This window comes from Dermacentor silvarum, chromosome 11, assembly GCF_013339745.2.
Source record: "Dermacentor silvarum isolate Dsil-2018 chromosome 11, BIME_Dsil_1.4, whole genome shotgun sequence".
In the NCBI taxonomy this organism is placed as follows: domain Eukaryota; kingdom Metazoa; phylum Arthropoda; class Arachnida; order Ixodida; family Ixodidae; genus Dermacentor; species Dermacentor silvarum.
In genome coordinates this window covers 46571410-46592322 of record NC_051164.1, presented here as the reverse complement: position 1 = coordinate 46592322, position 20913 = coordinate 46571410, and the positions used below count along the sequence as shown (strand labels likewise).

The following is a 20913-nucleotide window of genomic DNA, read 5'->3' as shown; positions in this document are numbered from 1 at the left end:
TCTGGTCCACTCTTTGTAGGTGCACGAAGTAGCGGTGCAAGCCAAGTCGCAAGCCGTCGAGACATCTTAGGCTAATAATTAGGTAAAATTCGTGTCAATGTGGCCTCGTGAATAATTTCAAACGACGTCGCAATGTGTAATCGTTCTAGTTGTCGTTTACAGCTTCGCCGTCCAACCACCTTCACAGCGCGCAATCGCCTTTAAGCGCAAATCCTTAATACCGTAGCCTGTTTCTCTCAATGACCACGCATACCAGACGTCTCGTCGCTTCAGACCACATATTATTGAGTTTTACTAACGGTGCGAAATTTTGCATTCAGCCGTGGCATAAATACAAATGAAACGAAATGAAACAATGGCCGTACCTCTCTGGCAAACCTGTGCGCCAAGTTATATGCGAGTAGATCAAGTACAACTTGTGCGAAAATTTTCTAAAGCAAGTGTCACATTGCCATTATCAGCTACGTATTTAAATGTCGCGGAGCAACTCAGCGTTGCACAATCTTTATATTTTATAGAAATCGTGGGCATTTTAAGAGCAATTAGCCCCTATATACCATAGGAGACTTACAAATATTCCCTAATTTCCAGTTCTTGAGGTATTTTCATGCGTTATACGAAGTTCTCCTGGTGTTCTCGGTGAACTAAATGAGGCACCTTGTTTCTGTTCGCTGAAATGTAAGCGCCAGGTGCAGGGAAAATTCAAAAGCGGCTGTGTTTATTGCCGATTTTACAATAAATTACGTACGCAAGCTCGCCACAGCGTCATGAGTGTTGTGCGCAGAGTTGAGCCCGTGTTCCAGGCAGAACAAAAATGCCACTGAGATAAAATGTAATGGAAACAGGGGAAAGCCGTGGCAAATGCCTGGGCGATAAATATTGCGTTTGCAATAAATTTAAAGTGCCATACTGCCGTTATCCCCTATGCTTTCCAATAATCCGAGATAACGAATAATACTCATGCATCTCGAATGGTACCTTGCACAATGGAAAGCTTAGCCGACTCTATGGAGGGATTTCGACGAGGCCGTTCATTGCTAGAGCAGGAAAAATTTGGGAAAAGACTATCAGCGGCGCTCTCAGTCAAGCCATCCTAGACGCGCTTTTAAAAGCCTTTTAACTAGGAGGGCCAGTACTTCGATGGATCAGAAGGTACCTGACACGACGGTCCTTGTTTGCCCAGGTCGTCCACTTTTAGATGAATCACTGCGTTACTATTGAAGAGCCCACAGCAGCTGATGGTTAGCGAAAAAAAAGTCTAGTCTTTCAGCTATCCGCGTCGTGATTATACGTCGTATCAGGCACGTTTCCCTCGTGAATTAGATGAAACGTTGAAGTTATACCCGCTTACATACTGATGGCGTATGTCCCCTAATAGTGGAAGACCCTATACGTAGAAGATGAACGGATCACTGCACATGCCATGGCGTCCACCAGGATGGTGTTTTAAGCCCCATTCTTTTGAACCTCGCGCTTCTTGGGCTTGCCAAATCCCTACCATATACGATGTGGTCACTGTCTCGATCTACACCAGTGACATATCTGCTTCTCGGACTCAGCAGTGACTCGCCTGCAGGTTTGTGCAAGGCTACAGAAGGCAGCAACGCAGACATCTGGCTACCTTCGCGCACAAGGCCTAACTATGCCGACAGCAAAGTGTGGGTTAGTCGGTTATACGCGAAAACCAATGACTAGTTATCCAATATGCATCAATAACTAGCCTGTCTCCTACAAGAGAAATCACTGATTCTAGTGTGCAAGTATTGACCGGGATCTCTCCTGGAGCACTCATGTTGCCCTCGTCTTTGATTTCGTCGCCAGCAAAATATGGGAATCATCAGTGGGCACCATACTACAACTGTACCGATCATGTTTTATTGTATTTCTACGCTATAGCTCTCCCGTGCTATCTAAAACTTGCAAGTAAAATCTTCGAGGACTTCAGAATATGACCACGAATATGTGTGACGCACACGGGCTACTCGGCCTTCCGCGGACCGCGTCTATAATTATAATGGCTCGAGACCATCCGAGACATATTGCAACCGACATGCTGAGGGCGCATATTCGTCACATTTCACAGATGCAATCTTGCTGCCTGCCATCTTGCATGCATGCCAGGACGACGAACCACAAGCGTAATTCTCCAACGCAGCCAACACTCATCACGCCTCCTTATTGTTGAGCTTTACACCCTGGGCACGTTCACCGACAGCCGTGTGGTGCTTACGACAACCTGAAGTACGCCGTTCCATCTCGGGAAAAAGAACGAAGACTGACCTATCTGCCTTGGCGTTGAAGCAAGCAAGTCTAATTTGTTTACGTATTTTTTAGCAAGGTAGTGCGTTGGGCGAGTTGGTGCATAGCTAAACAATGAGGGTTGGCACGAGGAAAGAAGAAGGAAAACCAAGGGGAGATAGAATAGGGCGCCAACTTTCGCGCCCTATCCTGTCTCCTCTTGGTTTTCCTCCTTCTGTCCTCGCGCCACAACTCATTTGTTTACGTATTTTCTACTTTGGCCTGGTCTACATGTACACAGATAGTTCTTCCACTCAGACCAGCTCCGATGGCGCTCTCGTTATCCCATCACGGTCAACAGGCATCGCATACAAGATTTATCACGTTCGGAGCTTGTTGCCGTCCGATGCGCTGTTGATTATATTAACAACCAACCGGTGGGCGATATTCTGGGACTCAATGGCGGTTCTGCAATGTCTTTTGTGAGCTCTTCCTTGCGGGTCATCTGAACGACTCGTGTCGGAGATGTTAGAAAAGCACCGCCATGTGATCTCAAAAGGACACAACGTCGTGTTTCAGTGGCTGCCGGTGGATTGCGGTATCTCCGGCAACGATCTCGGCCTTAGGCTTCAAATTCTTCATATTTCTGGAAAGGCTGAAAACCACGCGTAGTCTCTTTCATGGCTTTTTGAATTTCGTGTTCCAGACTAGAATGGTTCCCTTCCTGACATACTTCTTCTATGTGTGACCGAAACGCTGACCAGTCAATTCGTTAGAGTCGTGGAGCAGTATTTAAATAGTCCCTTGATCTTCAGATACGTGGGAATATGGTCGCTGCCATATGATTCGATGTCTGAGAACCATTGCACTTTTCTTTCAAGACGCCGAGAGATCAGGGTCAAATTTAGGCAGCTGCTGTGTGTATTCCCTCGTAAATATGTTAGGACTACCATCGTTGAGGCAATAAAGACCGTGCTGTGTTGCTAAAGATGCAAGTCTTTTTCCCCTAGAGTCCATCTTCAAACTCCCCCAAAGCGGATGGTGATCGAGCATTAAAATCTACGGTGAAGATCGTAGGGCCGGGTGTCGTTGATAGCATGTCGTGCAGTCGTTTAGAGTCAAAGCGACTAGAAGGAGCTATGTAGGCAGCGACGAGAGTGAACGTAAGCTCATTCGTCTTTACGATTAAACAAACGTACTGGTTGATGTCGTGAGGTGGGATTGTCTGCAAAACGTATGTCAGTTCACATCTAATATATACAATGACCTTGCTCACGTCACCACAGGTAGAGGACGTAAATGCTTCATATCCAGAAATGCGGATGACATTTTGAACGATCGCTACACAAACTACGAGGATGGCAAAACGGTTTTCGAAGACAAGGTGCCTCAAATCTGAAATTCTTGATTGAGGCCCAGCGCATTCCACTGCAATAACGATGCTTTCTTGACTTCCTTGTGGAAGGGCAGCGAGGCGCGGGCCATGTTGCTATACGAAGCTTTCAAGCACTGGGGTCAACGTGTCCAGTACTTGCAGTGCGCTACGAGCAGCCGGAGTATCCATGTTTGTCAGTAGTAGACGCATGGCATTCGTGAGCGACTTCAGCATAGCAATCACTTGCGAATCCTTGTCTCGCATGTGCTCAACTGCAGCGACGTTGGACTGCAAGTGGCGAGTCATGTGCTGTGGCTCTGGTTTTTGGTATGTCTTCGGCAGCGCTGGCCACACCTCATCTGATGAGGTATCAACAGCATGGCTGCTTTTCCCCCTGACATTCGTGCTCTTATTGGAGACAGAGGAGCAGGAGGCGGCGCTGCAGGACGAGGCATCTCCCTTGAACCTGAAGAGGATTTCGTGGACTTTCCTTTTCGGGAGCGATGTCGCCTTATTGCAGCACAAGCATCTCTGTGTGATGGTCCGTCTCTGGCCATTTTCCTCAAGATTTTCTGCTGTTTCTTTAGGCGTGGACAGTCTCTTGAGGATGCAGCGTGCGATCCTTGACAATTTGAGCACTTGAGCTCCATTGCGTGGCAGGTGTCAGCGTCGTGTTGTTCGGAACATCGTGGGCATACCGTTCAATTTCGGCAGACAGCACTCACGTGTCCAAGTCTTTGACATCTTCTGCACTGAAGTGGTTTTGGTACGAAAGGCCGTACCACATGACGAAAGTATCCGATCTTTATGTGTGATGGTCAGCAGTCAACTTTAAAGACGAGCCTTACATAGCTCGAGTTGCCAAGGCGCCGAGCTTGGAGTAAGGCAATACCATCTGTCGTAGGTTTGATTAAAACTGGCAGGTCGCTGTCGCTAATCGATGTATCAATATCATAAACCACGCCAGCCGTGGTTTCGTAGTCCTGCGCAACGAGGTAGTTGACTATAATGTTGCCCAGGAGTTTTACCGCCATCAAAGCACTGATTGCGCTTCGGTTGTGAACATCAATAGCCAGGACATTCTTTAGATTATTAATCCGGATGTCTTTATTCTCTCCTGGGACAATAGTCTCCAGAGAAACGGAAACCGCCTGTCGATTAAGGCGGTTGAGGTTGTCCACAGGTCTGTCCGGGATAAAGAGAATTGTGTGCGCCGATGGCCTTCGCCGTGGCAGGACGGTTGACTTACTTGACGAAGACCGTTCGCTGATGTTTCTCCTCTTGGCCTTCCGGTGTACCACTCTCTCGAAGCCTTCATCATCTGAGGCGTCATCGCTTGAGCAGGAGTACAACACAGTGTCCTCACTGCCGGCTTGACTTGGAGGGCAGTTTCTCTTCCTCGGGCCGGTTCCTGCCGTGGTAGTCACGTCCCGTCGGGGTTCTGTTGACCTCACTTCCATTGCCGTAGCAATGGGAGCGGCGTCTCCCCTTAAACGACGGGTAATAACCGAAAATACTGCAGCGCGAAGGAGCAATGATCTGTACAAGAATCAAAGATGGAGAGTCCCATTAACCCTATGCGGTCTCAACGCAAAATTATTTTCGAATACTTCACTCATGAGACAAATCTTTTTGAAATGTTGTGTGTGGTACGAGAACTTAAAAGCAATTCGCAACTGATTTCACCTTTTGTACAACAAGCCGTTTATTTGTAAAAAAGTGGGACGTATTTTGTCCCACTGACAATACATGGCGTATTTTTTTTCTCGAAAAGTGGGACTTATTTGTCCCACTGACCTTATGGGGTCTGAATGAAAAAATACATGCAACCACTTCCGTCGTAATACGTCGACAGAGCGGAGTACATTGAAAAATTTGCCATGGTTGAACGCGGGTAAACCTAGCTTGTCGAGCGATAGGACGAGTTATTATTCGCCTCGATGTCGGCGAAGGAAACGTGAAGGTGTTGTGGATGTCACGAAGTTCCATTACAGTGGGCAAGGATGTGACGCTGACTGCAAGGGGTTAACTTTATTAACATGGTATAGGAAATAAGTAGAAGGAAACTATTTACGCAGACATCATAAGACTACGAGTCAAGAGTTGCAGTGATCGTACAATTTAGGCATCTTTTTCTTAGCCGAATCTACGCCAAATCTCTGTCCAACAGCCCTGCCCGTACCTAAAAGCATCCCCAATATCACCCTCACCCCATCGTTCGTCCAATCAAACTGCGGCGCGCACAGTGGGCAGGCAAAGGGGCTCCAGTGTGACACTATCCGGACTTCCAATATGTCAAGGCCTTTGCCGCAAATCCTTTGCAGTGCAATGAGTGTCTTGTCTCACAACATCGCAAGACGCAGTCGACCCTAAAGAAAACACTTCCACGCACGCTGGGCCGTCTAGTCCGCTCGCGGAATGTCACGGCAGGGGTGCCGTCAAGCGGCGATGTGTTGACTTCAAAGCCACGGCACTGCTTCCGCGAACCGAACGCCGGAAGCCCCGACTCACAGTCAACCCGCTTATGCGCTCTCCCGCCGCTCCCCACCACCACCGACGGCAATAACTCTCCGCAGCCGCCTTGGTGTCGAACCGCACGTCTCTTTCGACCACATCACGCGGCCCTTCCCATATAGCCCGGCGCATGCGAAGCTACCAGCACTCGGCGCACTTTGTACACATCGCAGATCGCTTTTAAGATATGGACGCCCCCGCGGCGCACGCAGCTGCCAGCGGTAGATGCAGCCTAAGTCCCAGTTTCTGTTTATTCTTGATTCTTTGTTCAGATGATATCCCGCATCCCGAAGGCGCTACAACAGGGGGGTTACAGCATTGACATAAACAAATCCTTCATTTTTACTGCACACTTGCACTTAAGACAACTTGTTCTAATAAAGATGCTTATTCTCTCTCTCTCTCTCTCCACTCTTTAATGGTTCTAACAAAACATGTTTTTGCGAATAGGTACGTCTTGGTACGCAATTCCCTTATGTAGAAAACATGGTCAGTTCTATAGAACGGTAATGACGTTCTTAAAGTATTTTTCTTTGTTTTATCACAAAATTTTAGATCATTAAACCATTAAAGTGTGACCTTGGCTGAGCTTGAAGGTCAGATTTACGGAACCAGGCGTTTTCTGGGCTTGTACGTGAAGCAGTAGAACTATCGCTCTAATAAACTTTTGAGCGCACTTCTCAGCCGAGCGTCGAACACTACCGGTGGCGATGGCACATTCTTGCACGTGCCTTCACTAGGGCGAGTACTGTGAACGCGCCATCACCTGAAGTTATAAAAGTAAGTGCTCATTGCGAAGTAAGTGTGTAAATTAAAATGCAGGAAGCAGGAACCAATTATCGGTTATCTTTAATAGAAGTTTCTTCTCTCCTTCAAATGTGGGCCGCATCCAGGAAGCTTTCCAACAATGAAAAACAGTACATCGAGCTCTCGCACGCTTGTCGCCAGTTAGTACCCGCTCCCAAAACTATTCTCGCCTGAAGTGTTGAAACCTTTAAATGGTCAGCCCTAAAAAAGTCAGACAAATGCGACTTCTCCGTCCCAATAACCATTTTTCGCGCCTCCTACAAACAGGAATATATGTATCCCACTGTACTTAAGAGGAAAAAAGGTGTTCGCAGAAATACATCGTATGGTCTCATCCTTAAACTGCCTCTCCTCCTCATCACTCCTTATACGCTTTCTGTCTGAGCCGCTAGCCGGCTAGTAGACTCATACCTAAGGCTATAACCAATGTGTGGTTACTCAATTAAATCTCTTCTCTCTCTCTCTTGTACTCAGTTCAGCTCACCGTTCTACTTCAGCTACTTAAGCAACTGGCCATCGAGATTAACATCATACCATAAAACAATGAAATGTCATCTTAGTTACCAATTTAATACAAGTTGGTTTGACAAAGCTATACATAACCGAAACTTCGCTCGTGTGTTAGAAACGGTACTATTTGTTTTTGCGATGTTTCCTGCTCACAAGTAAGCATTTTTGAGGTGCTCAACTCGGGGTTATGAAAAATAAATACGTGTAGCTGCGTGGCGTAAACACACAAGACTATCGCTGCGCCTGAAGCGTGAAGCAGGCCGCAAAATTTGTTCAGGTCGTATGTACCCGATATTTACCGTCAACCGTAGTTTATGGGCTTCCGTTGTTGAGAACGATTGCGCAGGTTCGAGTTATGGATGTGGTGGCCGCATTACGTTTAAAGCGGAAGGCTCGTGCATGGAAATTTGGGTGCACGTTGAAGAATTCCAGGTGGTTAACTTGGATCCGGAGCCTCTGTGTTTTTGGGGCGGTAAACCGATACCCAGAACTTACTTATGCAGTGGTGTCAGGAAGAGGAGCAGGACACAACTTAATTCGTCAGTTTGGCTTAGTGAGGGATGACTTAGTCAATTTGGCTGCCACCTCCTCGGCTCTTTTGACAGCCCGAAGATGAACCTCCAGGCTCGGGTACCGGAGTATTGCTTCCCACGCTTCAGGCGAGGGAGCGGCAGGAGATCTGGTTGGGGGGGGACCTCCCTGCAGTCCCAGAAAATATGATTTAAAGAGGCTATGGACCCGCAGAATGAGCAGTGTGGGTGAGTCAAGTCAGGGTAACAGTGAGAGTATATTTGTGGGTTTGGATAGAAGTGCGTTTGGAGTCGGCGCCAGGCGACTTCTCCCTTGGTGAGCTTGGGATGAGGTGGGGGTTTTGTTCGTCTTGTGAGGCGGTAGTATTGGGCAATATCGTGGTATGTGGTCAGTGGCTCGCTGACCAGATCCCCCGGATCAGAGACGGGACTTACCGCTAGGCTGACGAATCCTCGAGCACATTGGTGGGCCGCAACGTTCCCCGGGTTCCCTGCGTGAGCCGGGACCCATATCAATACAGTTAGGTTGGATTCTTCACTATCGTGTTGTTTGGTGGAGAGTACAGGGTGCAGTATTCGCAGTGGGGTGGGGTCACGAGTCCACGGGTAAAGTGTCAGAATTTTCAGTAAAATGTTCATTCAATAGAAGACAACAATTTCTTTTTTTTTTCTAAATTGAGATGTTTGCAATGTTAATACCCGTCAAGAAGGTGTGCCAGCATGACGCGGGGCCCAGATTGGATGGATGTGTTGCTGGAAAATCTTACATGACTATTCCCTACTATTGTTAGGGTTCCTAGCACTACACTTACGCTTATTTCCTGCGACAGACATCAACGACGTCTTTCTTTCCTTGCGGTTCAGAGCGATTGCTGCAACTCGATCCAGGAAGATGAAGACTGGGACTGATGCGTGTGCCTCGAGAATTTCTGCTATACCCAGAAGCAGAAACTATGGGACTGCGACTGGACACCAAGTGAACGTGCACTTGTGAACTTGTCAATTTTTATGTTGTAAACATTTGACGCTGCACATATTTACGAAAGTGATAGTCATAGAATTGGTCCATAAAAGTTCCACTGAATAAGTGACACTTTTTTCGCGAAGGTGTTCCCATCGTAAGCGTAACATATGTGGCGTGTGAAGAGTGTAAACATTTTACAGCAATTAAGTGCAGTTAGAAGGAGTTAAGTGCGAAGGAACTCAATGGATTGCCTCAGAAACAGGGCTTCATAAATCTGAGTCCGACTCGATCATTACCGGGTTTAGTCTAAGACAGCGCGCCTCGTGCCTCGTGTCTTCCGTCGTCCTCTTCTTCTTTCTTAATGGTTTCAAGAACCGGCCCCACGCGCGAAGTTAGTCGAGTGCAAAATCCAGCGAGTAGAAGTGTTGTACTGCTCTCCTGTTGCTGGTCCCTCCGCTTGCTTCCACAAGGCATGATGGTCTTGTTTTTCCCTCTCGTCCTGGTATGCGTTTCTTGAAAGAGGCCCTATCTTCGAGACTTGTGAGCACTTGCAAGTGTCGTGTAGGTGTGTGACTTTGCTCATGTTTGAAACGGCCTGTTTGGTACCGTAGGAGGCTCTTATTAAAGCGAATAGAATTTTTGGGCTCTTTTGGACGGTGGACGCTAGACCGCCGATACAAAGGTGTCGATGCGGAGGGCGCGTGCATCGGTGAGCGCCAACTCTTTGAGACATGCTGTAGCGCGTGAGACGCGCCGTAAAGCTTAGACGTTCTGGCATAGTGGTTTGGGTGGAGGTGGGGGGGGGGGGGGGGGCAGAACAGACCTGTTTTCCTCCCGCCAGCATCTCCTATTGTGGTGCGCCGCAGTGTGTCTGCGTCAGCAGGCGTTTGGTGCTTTGCGACACCACGGACCCGAGAACATTGACGTTGTAAAGTCCCGCGTCTAGCCGTGGGTGCCTAGCCGTGTTCGGGGAAAAATGGGATCCTGGGGGTTGAGCCGATGCTGAGTGCTTGGATCTCTAAGGCCCCTCGGCTTCACATAGACGGCACCCCTGGACTGACCCATCCGGTGAAGTTGGTACTTTTCCTGTCCTATTCAATCTTCGTATTTCTCTATCACTTGTAATCTTTTCTGTATAATACTCACTTCTGTATTGTTCCCAGCAGCGAGGGTTAACCTTGTAACAGCACACCAAGGTTACATCATATTAGGTAATAGTGGCTGCGTACTGCTGGCGCAGGGAGGCTTTATATATACAAAATGTTGTCGCGTCCCCTTGTTGGGCTGCGTGATGAGTGGCTGGCACAGCTGCCGAAATTTGAATGTATTTATGGCTTCAAGCTCATTGCCAAAGCTGCCCGATTGTCCACTTTAGTAGGGTGTGCGCCGAAGAATCCTTGATCTTTTAACAGTGGAGCTGTTTAAGCCGGGCGTAATGTGCTGGCTGAATCCAAAAATGTGGGCCGATCCTGGCGATCATGCAGGAAGGGTCCAAGCGTAATGTCACATACCCCTGTGAACTAGCGAAGCTGAACCTGGCTAAGTCTAGCTAAGCATGGTTGGAACTACATAAGCTTAGTCAGTCATCGATAGCCAATAAATAGCTATTCCGGAAAATGCCGGGGATGGCTTGGTAGTGCTTAGCCTAGCCCAAAAAAGTCGCAGTTTCGCCCGAAAGGCGAAGCATCAATTGCGACAGCAAATTTACTAGTAGAGTATACGTAGTATACTCTCTTGATGTCCTGATGTCCCGAGTAAGGATGGTAGTTTTATGCGGTGCGTAAACTTGGACACATTCGCTTACTAACTGAATTAACTAGCATGGTGTCGGCGCGTTCAAGCAAGCATGAATATATCACACTCGATAGCCGCAGACAAGCACTGTCAAAACGCTGGCGTGAACAAGCGCGGCAGGAGCAGTGGCCGAAGGTTCGTGTGGTCTATCGCTTCAACGGAAACTTAGCTGCGAAAGCACAGCGCATAGATAGGTCAGAGCCATGTGGAGATCGCTTTCAAGATACGATGCGCGCGACAGCCCGCAGCCTCGCAAAGTACGCAGTTCCTGACAGAGTAGAAGCAGCGGACCCTCTCTCCCGCGCTGCCTTCCCGCTTTCCACCTTTCGCGCGGGAGATGGAGTCGCCAGTTCCCCTTGCGCCCGGTCGCAAGATACGCATTTAGTGCCGCAGCACGACGTCGTCCCCATCCCTCCCTCCCATTCCCCCACGGCCTTTAGCGCGACGGTCGCGTTTGCTCTCCGCCGTGCGTTCGCTCTCCGTGAAAGCGCGCGTCCCTCGCGCGCGTTCACTAGCACATGCAGCATACGGCGCGCGGCGCCGAATTTATCGCCGTTGGACTTTATACGAAACCTCACGGCGACGACGACGGCAGGAATGCGCTTGGAGCGAACGTATTATTGCTGTCGCAATAATACGTGCTCAATAACTTGCGATAGCCAATCGATAGCCAATCAATAGCTAATAAATAATTGATCAATAATCAATAAATTTCGGAAAATGCTGGGGTTTACTGCTTAAGTGCTTAGCCTAGCCCAAAAACCCGGACTAGCTAGGTGCCCATCAGCTCCGCTGTTTCTTTAGCATTGCGCCTCTAGTGCAAGCTACGCAAATCTTTTTTTTCGTCAAGAGCCAAGAAATCTTTTCACGTTTACATACTGAAACACCCCAAAAGACTGTCAGAACGCTATCACCATTTGCTGTCGTGAAGTGCATCACCAGCACTCTGGGCCTCGGATACAAATTTTACTAAAATGGCCAGTGGCGACCTTCTCGAAATTCGTGACAAAGTCCAACATGACAAATTGACAAATCTCGTCTGATTTGGTGCCGCCCCTGTTTCAGTAACACTTCATCATTCCCTCAACAGCAGACGAGGTTTAGTTTCAGAACAGGACCTGCTAGTTCCTACGGAGGCTACCCGTTACCGCTAATGGAGCCAAATACATTAGGCGCTGCTTGCATAAGCTATATTGGATAGCCTCCACATTTGCTTCGGCGCGTAAGCGTGTTTTTGTCGCCACATCTATTTATTGCTATTAGCAGTCATGAAGTAAACGCGAAGGAGTAAGAAATTTTAATCTTCCACATTGCCTTTTAATCTAAGGTGACAAAATAAGATGTAATTATACGTCGAAGCTAATTATCATTTAAGAGGTTGCTGCTAATGAGTATCAAACTAGGGTGGTGTAATGTTGTGGAAAAAACTACTCAATCTCCCGCTAAAGGGAACCATGTGTGGATGCAAAGCAGCGGGGAGATGGTTAGCTTGAGCGGGAGATGGTTTCGCTGGAGCGGCCCGAGCGCTCATCGCGGCGCTGCACAGGAGAGAGAATGAGGCGCGCGCGCTCCGTCATTTTCATACCGCGGAACTACCGTGGCGCCCCCAGCGGAGTATGCAGCTGTCGCACCACCTGTCGTGCGCGCCGCTCCGGATTCCTAGAGGAGAGAAAGGGGGAGCGTAGGAGAGGAGAGAGAGGGGGGAGGGGACGTGCATGCGCTGTGGGTGTGTGGCACGCGGGCGCCGCTCCGTAGAGGATTCCTGGAGGAGAGAAAGAGGGAGAGCGTAGGAGAGGAGAGAGAGGAGGAGGGGACGCGCATGCGTTGTGGAGGTGTCGGACGCCGCCGGAGGGACGGACAAAGCCCCCGCCAAAAGCTGCTTCGCATCTAAAAATGTCGCTGTTTCACCGGAAAGGCGAAGCAAGGATAGTAGTTTTATCAGCTGTATAAACTTGGACATGCCCCAGCACCAGCAACGCGCAGAACTATTGTCGACGCCGTCGCCGTTTTGCCCGCGGTCGCACCGAACGCGCGCGGCGTTAGTGACTATTGCCAGGGCCTCTGGGGGCGGCTCGGAGGTTTTCGACGAGGATCAGAACGGCAAACTCTTCGAGCAGCGTCGGAAGTATTTACCATGTTCTCGCCTGGCAACGTTTTTATATAAATACGCATTTGGTGCCGCAGCTAAACGTCGCCTCCCCTCCCTCCCGTCCCCCCACGGCCTTTCGCGCGACGGGAGAAGTCGCGTTTGCTCTGTATATATGGTGATTGTAAAGGAGGAAAGAGACGCTTAATTCTGCAGCCCTTCGGGGTGCATGGCGCAGAACGCCCGTTTGCTCTCCGCCTTACGTTCGCTCCCCGTCAAAGCGCGCGTCCCTCGCGCCTTTTCACTCGCACATACAGCGACTGGCGTGCGGTGACGATTTCATCGCCGTTGACGTCATGCGGAACCACGCGGCGACGACGACGCCGACGGCAGAAATCCTCTTTGAGTTTCCATATAATTGCTATCGCAATAAAAATTACTGGCTCTCCCGTAATCGAGAGTATATATGAAAGCATGAAGTGGCTACCGGCAAAAGCGGATTGGTTGGAGATGATGCCAGCCACAATCTTAAAATGTGTGTAGTGCATGTTCGCAATGGGCACACCACACCGCAGCAAGCCATGGACGCTGCCCAACTAGAAGAAGAAAACCGACTGAACGCTGCACAACAGGCAGCGAAAGACGCCAGGGAGACAGAGCGCACTGCCCAGCTAGAAGAAACGCGCGAAGGAGGTGCCTCGCAGCGTGGCGCCATCTCGTGAGGCGACGCAAAACCCGCGCCGCGGAACTCACGGAGCGCTGGCGTTCAAAAGAGCACAGGCAACCCTGTATCAGCGCCAAAAGATGGCAATCTGGCAAAAGATGGCAAAAGATGGTATGGTGTCCTGTGTCCGCCTTTCGAACGTCGCTATTAGAAATAACAAATAAAACTTCAGCGTACTAGAAGTTTCAGCTTGAGTGAGCAAACACTGGGAAGAACTCGGAAGCAATATTTTTTGTAACTTGTTTGCGCAGTAACTAGCGCATGTAACGGTCATCTGTGGTGGTTTCTGCGCAATTAATTTTGTTTGCAATGGTAATCAGAAATGAACTTATTCCGTAGTGTTTAGACGCAACCAAGGACGGAAAAGAAGGATGAGGACAGGAAAGAGCGTTCTTTCCTGTCCTGATCCTTCTTTTCCGTCCTTGGTTGCATCTTAACACTACGGAATAAGATGCACCAACTAGCCCAGCAACAAGTCCTGATACAGAAATGAAGTGTTTTTTTTATTTGAAATCTAGAATAACATGTGAGTAAGCGAATTGAAAGTGGCAGGAAACTTCCAAACGGTTGAACACGAACCCTTAACCTGCGCATAGCGAGTGCGAAGCTTTAGCTCTGCAGCTACCTATACACATGTTCGCGTTGTGCACGCTATATTACAGCGAAGCTGTCTTTGGCTAGGATCCCGGTTTTCTTCGCGGTGTAACGTCGACAGAAAACTATCATCATCAATGAATCATACCCCGAAATGCAATGGCTCATAGCCCCGTAAGGCAGAGGCTACAAGCACTCAGCAAAGTGCAGCGAACAGCGCATACATTCTTTAGAATCACGCGTACAACATACAGAACAGCGTATGTTTCAATAAAGAACCAGCTCAAAACAAGCATTCGAACCACATAACTGACGATAAGGTGCCCCTGCGCCTACATGCAATGCCAGGCACGTAGCGCTCCCCCGCATACGTTTCCCGATAAAGATTAGTGTTGCGCAAGCTGCCACGCCAACGGCAGCTTTACTGTAGCGTGTAGGACGCAGTGAGTGACGTAACCACACTTTCGTATTTAAAAGAAGAACCCGCCTAGCAAATGATTTGTGGTGTGACAGTGCTATATAAAAAGGCCACGTATAGTGAGAACTCCTGAAGAGCAGCGTGCATACGAGGCACGGCAAATTTCTCTTCTCTCTGGTCCACTCTTTGTAGGTGCACGAAGTAGCGGCGCAAGCCAAGTCACAGGCCGTCGAGACATCTTAGGCTAATAATTAGGTAAAGAGCATGTGAATGTCGCCTCGTGAATAATGCCAAACTACGTCGCATTGGGTAATCTTTCTAGTTGTCGATTACAGCTTCGCGGTCCAACCACCTTCACAGCGAGGAATCGCCTTCACGCGCAAATTCATCAGACGCTAGCTTGGTTCTCTAGGCTATCACATACCAGACGTCTCATCGCTTCGGACCATATGTGATTGACTTTTACTTGCGGTGCGAAATTTTGCATTCAGTCGTAGCTTAACTCATCAAGTTGTTATGCCTTATACGAGGCACATAGTTGCTTTCCCTCAGGCTCTTCAGTGAAACGTGCAATGCACAATGCGTATAATAATATGAGGCGTTCCTTCCCAACTTCAGGAACTTTGAGCCTATCTTCCTACGTCATGATCGCTGCATCATCCGGCTCTCACGTACTAACGGCGCTCGAGCCAGACGGCGCGTTGTAATATCCAGGCATCTCGACTGCAAAACACTGCATGGTGGTTGCCTCCGTACGTACAGCGATTGAAAAGCAAACTTGTTTGCCACGAGCGGTTGATTTCCCATCGCCGGACGGCAGCGCCCAATCTCCGCGTTCCTCCCCATGGCCGCATCAGACTTTTGACGGCCCTTGTCATATTTACCAGGCTGTTTAATCGAGGACTGCTCCTTCGTACTGCCCATGGAGTACGACAATGCTTCGCCGAACTCCACCAAGGCAGCGTCATCGCAGCGAATTGGAAAGACGACCCCAGCTTCATCAAAAAATGTCGCAGTTTCGCCCGAAAGGCGAAGCATCAATTGCGATAGCAAATTGGTAGAGAGCTATTCGGAGTAGGGATAGTAGAGTAGTTTTATCGGCCGCATAAACTTGGACACATTCGCTTTCTAACTGAATTGACAAGCGTGGTGTCATCGCGCACAAGCAAACATGAATAGATCACACTGAATGACCGCAGACAACGACTGTCAAAACAGCTGGCGCGGCCGCTGCAGCGGGCGAAGAATCGTGCGGTCTATCGCTTCAACGGAAACTGAGCGGCATTTACAAAGGTCAGAGCCGTGTGGAGATAAGAGACGGTGCGGGCGACGGCACCACAGCCAGTGCAAGCGTATTTGTTGGCAGAGTTTTTTTGCTTTCGCGTGGGAGATTGCGTTGCTAGTTCTCCTTGCGCTGGGTTGCAAGATGAGCATTTGGTGCCGTAGCACAGCGTCGCCCCGCCTCCCTCCCCCCATACCCCACGGCCTTTTGGGCGACAATCGCGTTTGCTTTCCGCCGTGCGTTGGCTCTCCGTGATAGCGCGCGTCCCCCGCGCGCTTTTACTCGTACGGCGCGCGGCGACGATTTTATCGCCCTTGGAATCTATACGGAACCTGACGGCGACGGCGACGACGACGCCGACGGCAAAAATCCCGTTGAAGTGTCCATATAATTGCTATCGCAATAAAAGTGCGTCAAGTTTCCAACTTGCTCGAGGATAGCGTACCGACGAGGCGCAGATGAAGGGGAACGTGTGCTCAATGATCGAACATCTAGGCGAGCCCACGCTCTTTCTTACCCTCAGCACGTGCGAGCTCCACAATGAGCGCCTACGGGGCAAATCCCCACTCATCGAGAGTGGGGATTTTCGTCAATGCAACAGCCGGCGCTCAGAGTTGCACGCCGTGATACAGTCATGGTTGAGGGACATCTAGAGGCATTTCATTCTCCTCACGGGCATACCTACGTTCGGCCATACACGCTTCGCCACACTGGAGCTGCCTCTATCCGCCGCTATCAACACAACTAGATCTCTTGTGTCGGTACCGGTGTCACTAACACCCGCGAGCTCTCCAGCGGTGGCACCCTCCGGTGCAACAGTATAGTTCGTGTGGTACCAGTTTTTTCAGTGGTGACGAGCACCGAGTGACAGGCTTTGTTTCTTGCGTAGCAACGTCCGGTTTGTCACAGAGCTGGGACGAAATCAAAAATAAAAACAGGAAGACATCGATAGCTTTACTTATGGCTGATGAAAGATGCGACATCAGAGCACAGGTTTAGTACCGTAAAGATCACTTAAGTAATTAATGGTGAGGAATAATTAAAAACAATTAAGGAAAGTCTAATTACCGTACACCGTACATATTCATGGCGGTACATATGCATCACGCTATCGACATGAAAACTCCGCTGCCATGACGTGCATTGTGCGTGGCTCGGTACATGCAGGCAAACTTGGCCAAGGAATGGCGTGACATCTAGTGCAACAGAACAAGGACACTAGAAGGAACGAAACACAGACACAAGCGATAGGTGTCTGGGTTTCCTTTCTTCTTGTGCGCTTGTTCTTGCTGCACTTCATTATTATATTAGTATGATTATTATTATTAATACTCAAATAATCGCGATAAACATAAAACATAAATTATTATTATTGCATAAACATAAATATTATTAGTACTCAATAAAGATAAACATAAAACATAAAGATAAAACAATAGAAAGGAAAAAAATGGCCGCGTATCTGCGTGCTTCGCTGAAAATGTCGTCGAAAGACGATAGTCTTCTGCCGGCGCTTCTGGCGTCTCTTCAGTAGCCCGGTACGCTTGCTTGGCCTCGCGGTCTTTGGTGGTTCTCGCGGCATGCGCTTCTGGCGTCTCTTGAGTAGCCCGGTACGTTTGCTTGGCCTCGCGGTCTTTGGTGGTTCTCGCGGCATGCGCTTCTGGCGTCTCTTGAGTAGCCCGGCACGCTTGCTTGGCCTCGCGGTCTTTGGTGGTTCTCGCGGCATGCGCTTCTGGCGTCTCTTGAGTAGCCCGGCACGCTTGCTTGACCTCGCGGTCTTTGGTGGTTCTCGCGGCATGCGCTTCTGGCGTCTCTTGAGTAGCCCGGCACGCTTGCTTGGCCTCGCGGTCTTTGGTGGTTCTCGCGGCATGCGCTTCTGGCGTCTCTTGAGTAGCCCGGCACGCTTGCTTGGCCTCGCGGTCTTTGGTGGTTCTCGCGGCATGCGCTTCTGGCGTCTCTTGAGTAGCCCGGCACGCTTGCTTGACCTCGCGGTCTTTGGTGTTTCTCGCGGCATGCGCTTCTGGCGTCTCTTGAGTAGCCCGGTACGCTTGCTTGGCCTCGCGGTCTTTGGTGGTTCTCGCGGCATGCGCTTCTGGCGTCTCTTGAGTAGCCCGGTACGCTTGCTTGGCCTCGCGGTCTTTGGTGGTTTCGCGGCATGCGCTTCTGGCGTCTCTTGAGTAGCCCGGCACGCTTGCTTGGCCTCGCGGTCTTTGGTGGTTCTCGCGGCATGCGCTTCTGGCGTCTCTTGAGTAGCCCGGCACGCTTGCTTGACCTCGCGGTCTTTGGTGGTTCTCGCGGCATGCGCTTCTGGCGTCTCTTGAGTAGCCCGGCACGCTTGCTTGGCCTCGCGGTCTTTGGTGGTTCTCGCGGCATGCGCTTCTGGCGTCTCTTGAGTAGCCCGGCACGCTTGCTTGGCCTCGCGGTCTTTGGTGGTTCTCGCGGCATGCGCTTCTGGCGTCTCTTGAGTAGCCCGGCACGCTTGCTTGACCTCGCGGTCTTTGGTGTTTCTCGCGGCATGCGCTTCTGGCGTCTCTTGAGTAGCCCGGTACGCTTGCTTGGCCTCGCGGTCTTTGGTGGTTCTCGCGGCATGCGCTTCTGGCGTCTCTTGAGTAGCCCGGTACGCTTGCTTGGCCTCGCGGTCTTTGGTGGTTTTCGCGGCATGCGCTTCTGGCGTCTCTTGAGTAGCCCGGCACGCTTGCTTGGCCTCGCGGTCTTTGGTGGTTCTCGCGGCATGCGCTTCTGGCGTCTCTTGAGTAGCCCGGTACGCTTGCTTGACCTCGCGGTCTTTGGTGTTTCTCGCGGCATGCGCTTCTGGCGTCTCTTGAGTAGCCCGGTACGCTTGCTTGGCCTCGCGGTCTTTGGTGGTTCTCGCGGCATGCGCTTCTGGCGTCTCTTGAGTAGCCCGGTACGCTTGCTTGACCTCGCGGTCTTTGGTGTTTCTCGCGGCATGCGCTTCTGGCGCCTCTTGAGTAGCCCGGTACGCTTGCTTGGCCTCGCGGTCTTTGGTGGTTCTCGCGGCATGCGCTTCTGGCGTCTCTTGAGTAGCCCGGTACGCTTGCTTGGCCTCGCGGTCTTTGGTGGTTCTCGCGGCATGCGCTTCTGGCGTCTCTTGAGTAGCCCGGTACGCTTGCTTGACCTCGCGGTCTTTGGTGTTTCTCGCGGCATGCGCTTCTGGCGTCTCTTGAGTAGCCCGGTACGCTTGCTTGGCCTCGCGGTCTTTGGTGGTTCTCGCGGCATGCGCTTCTGGCGTCTCTTGAGTAGCCCGGTACGCTTGCTTGACCTCGCGGTCTTTGGTGTTTCTCGCGGCATGCGCTTCTGGCGTCTCTTGAGTAGCCCGGTACGCTTGCTTGGCCTCGCGGTCTTTGGTGGTTCTCGCGGCATGCGCTTCTGGCGTCTCTTGAGTAGCCCGGCACGCTTGCTTGGCCTCGCGGTCTTTGGTGGTTCTCGCGGCATGCGCTTCTGGCGTCTCTTGAGTAGCCCGGTACGCTTGCTTGGCCTCGCGGTCTTTGGTGATTGTCGCGGCATGCGCTTCTGGCGTTTCCTTTGTCTCACGGCGGGCTCGCTTGGCTTCACGGTCTTTTCCACGCCTTTGGGCGCCATCTTCTGGAGTTTGTTTCCCGGCGTTTCCGTTGTGCCTGGCGGCCCTTGATTACCCGTTCGGCACGAGCCTCGGGCGTCTCTTCTGCCGCCCGGTACGCTCGCTTAGCCTCTCGGTCGCTGACGATTCGCGCGTCGCGCACCTGGTTTGTGTCCTGTTGCCTCCGGGTACGCCTCGACTCACGATCTTGCGCTAGCCGCTCGGCTCGTTGCTCGGACGTTTCCTGGGCACGCTTGAGACGACGAGCGTCGGCACGCCGGCGCTTCTCCGCTGCAATTTGGTCGTCGGTCTTTTCCCTGCGTTGTCTGGGCATGTCTTGTAGAGTGGGTTGTATTTCATCAAGCGGCCATTTATGTTTTGCCCTGCCTCAGACAGCGCTTCCTTTATGTTGAATCGGCCGCATCTGGCTGGCATTGATAAAATTGAGGAGGCGGAATCGGCCGCATCTGGCTGGCATTGATAAAATTGAGGAGGCGCTGCGTGAGACATGGACGCCATCTGGAAATACATCGGGAAACATGAGCTTGTGCAGAGGGTGTCCTTCCTCCATGGCAGAGGGCGCTCGTCGGCGCGCAGTCGGGGAAACACGAGCTTGTGCAGAGGGTTCCCTCCCTTCGTGGCAGACGTCGTTCGTCGGCGCGCATAGCATGGCATTTTCAGCGCAGCTTAAGAAACTAGGGTCTTTAGAGTTACGTATCTATGTATTTTCTATTAAAGGAACACACCGTCCTAATACTTACCTAGTGATGTTGCGCCTCAGATATGCGTAATATTTACTTTTTGATCGATAACGTTCACAAGTATGAACAGCCGTACCAGTTTAAGTAGTGTGGGCGGTAAGCAAGTGGTCCAACTTTGGCCGGGTGGCTGAATCGGTTGACAGACAGACAAACAGAAAGACAGACAGACAGACCAAATTTTCAGCGTTTAAGTTCCCCAAGAAAGACTATCGTCTTTAATAGGAAGCCACAACACCATCACGCAGTCATCTGCAGAGTACAAGCTTTACAGACGAGAGTCTAGTCCCGTGCTTGTCATTCAAGAATTCAAGCGCAGCATGTAAAGCTCCATATGGAGTTGATCACAAACAGACAGACAACGGTAGTCGAACGCTGACGGCTTTTCCGTCTCATATTGCGCCCCATTGCAGTGCGACGCCTGCAACACCAGTGGCGGCGTTCATCACGCAAGCACGTGAGCGTTTAAGACGCTTAGCTTCCAAGGCACCCTTTCTTCTGCGCTATGGCGGTTACCTCGCATGCTTGTGATGCGTACATGTAATCCATGTACAGAAGCATTAGTGAAACGCCAAACCTTTTGTGTCTCTTTAAATGTGTCGCCATTCGGGCGAGCCTGCTGAGTTTATAGTGTCCCTTTTAGGGGGGCGCTGACGCTGAGTGGTTGTACAAAGCCTCGGAACGTCAGAAGGATAAGCCTTGCCGCGGACATCCTGACGCCCTCACTGAGCACATTTGTACT

At 50.5% G+C, this 20913-nt stretch overlaps 1 protein-coding gene across 1 annotated transcript in view; it reads left to right on the top strand.

The window, feature by feature from the left end:
* The window catches only part of LOC119434080 (uncharacterized), a 207903-nt gene that overhangs the window by 32728 nt on the left and 154262 nt on the right, over window positions 1-20913 (top strand). The gene's annotated exons all lie outside the window — the stretch shown is intronic.